Source organism: Echinops telfairi, unplaced genomic scaffold (genome assembly GCF_000313985.2).
Source record: "Echinops telfairi isolate 266 unplaced genomic scaffold, ASM31398v2 ScPeMD7_655;HRSCAF=1070, whole genome shotgun sequence".
Taxonomy (NCBI): domain Eukaryota; kingdom Metazoa; phylum Chordata; class Mammalia; order Afrosoricida; family Tenrecidae; genus Echinops; species Echinops telfairi.
The window spans coordinates 35,523,652-35,526,879 of NW_022104553.1; the positions used below are offsets into that span (position 1 = coordinate 35,523,652).

At 41.8% G+C, this 3,228-nt stretch overlaps 1 protein-coding gene across 5 annotated transcripts in view; it reads right to left on the reverse strand.

Annotated features, from left to right (window-relative positions):
* Nucleotides 1-3,228, reverse strand: part of GARRE1 (granule associated Rac and RHOG effector 1) — a 123,364-nt gene that overhangs the window by 61,241 nt on the left and 58,895 nt on the right. The gene's annotated exons all lie outside the window — the stretch shown is intronic.

Genomic DNA, 3,228 nt, shown 5'->3' on the forward strand with positions numbered 1-3,228 from the left:
AGCCAGTCAGGGTGCAGTGTAGCAACGATGAAACATACAACTTTCCTCTAGTTCTTAGACGCTTCCTTCCCATCTCCCACCCCCACTATCATGATCCCAATTCTACCTTACAAAGCTGGTTAGACCAGAGGATGCACAGTGGTGCAGACAAGAACTGGAAACACAGGGAATCCAGGACAGTTGAACCCCTTAGGACCAGTGGTGATACGGGGAGGGAGGAGGGAAGGGGGAGTAGAAAGGGGGAACTGATTACATATAACCTCCTCCCTGGGGGATGGACAACAGAAAAGTAGGGGAAGGGAGACGTCGGGCAGGGTAATATATGATAAAATAATAATTTGTAAATTAATAATTAATAAATTATCAAGGGTTCACGAGGAAGGGGGGAGCACGGAAGGAGGGGAAAAAAATAAAAACGAGGAGCTGACTCCAGGGGCAACGAATGTCTAAGTGTGCTTCACACAATTGATGTATGGTTGGATTGTGATAAGAGTTGTATGAGGCCCAATAAAATGATTTAAAAATAATAATAAATTGTTTTTTGTTTTGTATAATCATTTTATTGGGGGCTTTTACAGCTCTAACAATCCATAAATCAATTGTATCAAGTACATTTGTGCATATGCTGCCATTATCATTTTCAAAAGATTTTCTTTCTACTTGAGCCCTTGGTATCAGCTCCTTTTTTTCACCCTCCTTCCCCCACCCTTGGTAAATTATAAATTATTATTGTTTTCATATTTTACACTGTCCGCTGTCCTCCTTCACTCACATTTCTGTTGTTCATCCCCCTTTGGCGGGGTGGGTTATTTAGAAGGTCTATCAGTGAGGAGACCATAGCTGGTACAAAAACAGACTGCTGTCTTTGTGGTATCCTGTTTGAAACTAGAACACACAGAGAATATGTACCTTTGGCTTTGGAAGTTATACTTTGAGGATTCGCGTATAGATGTTTTACATTAACTGTTGCTTAAGAGCAAGCAAACAGAACAATGAGTTTCCTGAAATCTTAGTCAGTCTCAGGGTGTCTCTGTTGACTAACTAGATAGCAAAACCTAGCTTTTCATCACTATCAGCTAGGTAAATAAGAGGACCCTTTAGGCAACATCCACATGCAACCTATCTGCTTTTGAGTAATGTGGCAAATTATAAAAATTCCACAGAGACTGCATTAAGTGTCTTAGATTAACTGTTATTTTGGGAGAGGGATTTTTCTAACTACTTTAAATTAACTTGGGTTACAAGACCAAAATTTGGAAGGGAAAAAAAAGGTTTTCATACCACAAGAAACACTTTGATGTTACAAGCAATCGGAGAACAAAAGAGACATGGAAGAAAAAAAAGCAACAGGTTAGAGGGTAGATAGGTGTTACCCTGGGTAAAGGGAAGACGTGGAAAAGCAATGGCAGGACAGAGCAAACCATTGGGAGGTTTGATTGCAAAAATGAACTGATACGCAAACTCCCACCTAATTCACAGTAAAAGGTTTGGGGGGGGGGGGAGATCACCTTCATTAATTCGATAATGAATGGATAGAAAGATCAGCTTTTTGTGCAACACTTTTGGTGCTCATCAAGCAGAAAACTTACTGAAGCCAAGAACAGCTTAAAGTTAAAAACACTGCTCCATCCCTCACTTACCCATAGCGCTACGGGCCACAGTACTGGAGACACTGTGTGGAAACTATGCCCAGTCTGCCCCATGCACAGCCGGGTGAAATGCAAAGGGAGTGCAAAAGGGCAGTAAGGGGAGGAAAGTAACCAAGTCTCCGAGAGCAAATGTTTTGAGAATGATGAGGGTAATGCATGTACAAATGTGCTTTACACAATTGATGTATGTATGGATTGTGATAAGAGTTGTATGAGCCCCTAATAATATTATTAAAAAAGAAAAAGAAAATAGACTTCTCACTTGGGGGACAGGGCTTGGAGCCTCATCAGACTTGATCGGAAAACATATATAAGGGTCAGCAGACAGACCGGGAACTATCTATTGGTGCTTTTTTCTTGTTTTGCTTTCTGTTTTTATTTTTCTTTTGCCCTATGTCTATCTACATAAGATAGGTAGGACAAACAATCCCAAGGAAAAAACTAAGGGACTGATGGTTCCCAGGAGACATCGGAGAGGAGGGAGTGGGGAGGGGGAGATAACAAACAGGTATAAGGGAACAAGAGATCTAAAATTAATGGTGAGGAGGGTATATAATACCTGGTGGGGTTTAATCAAGTGCAATGTATCTAAGAGGTATTATTGAGAGCCGAATGGAGGGTAAGCATGATAGGAGGATAGGTGAAAAGAAACAGGAGGCAAAAGCTGTTTATAGAGGTATAGCTAAAGGCATGTATATATGTAAATGTACTAATTTATAATGAAAGAGATAGAGGCCAATATACATATATTTGTATGTTAACTATTAAGATAGCAGATGGACTTTGGACTTCTACTCAAGGCCTTCTCTAACACTTTGTTCTAATGACCTGGCACTCTTAGATACTCACCTTCCCAACAGGATAGTTGAAGACAAAATGGTTGCATAAGCAAATGTGGTGAGGAGAGTGGATGGTGCACCACTATCAAAAGATACAGTGTCTGGGGTCTTAAAGGTTTGAAGTTAAATAAGCAGTCATCCAGCAGGGAAGCAAATAAGCCCACATGGAAGCACACTGGCCTCTGTGATCATGAGGTGTCAACAGGATCAGGTATCAATAGATCCAAAACAAACAAGTATATTGATGCATACGAGGGGATTTGGAGTGGGGACCCAAAGCCCATCTGTAGACAGTTGGATATCCCCCTACAGAAGGGTTACATGGGGTGATGCAATCAAGGTGCAATATAGCACAGACAAAACACATCATTCCTCTAGTTCCTGAATGATTCTTCCCCTCCACTACCATGACCCAGTTCAACCTCACAAATCTGGCTAAACCGGGGAGCACACCTTGGTACAGATAAGAGCTGTGGAACACATGGAATTCAGGACAGATAAACCCCTCTGGGACAGTAGTGGGAGTAGCGATATCATGAGGGTAGGGGGATGGCTGGAGAGGGGGAAGGGGGAGAAAGGGAGAACCCATCACAAGGTTGGATATATAGCCCCCCACCCCAAGGGGATGAATAGCAGAAATGTGAGTGAAGGGAGACAATGGACAAAGTAAGATACAAAATAATAATAATATATAATTCATCAAGGATTCACAAGAGTGGGAGGGCGAGAGAGGGACGGGG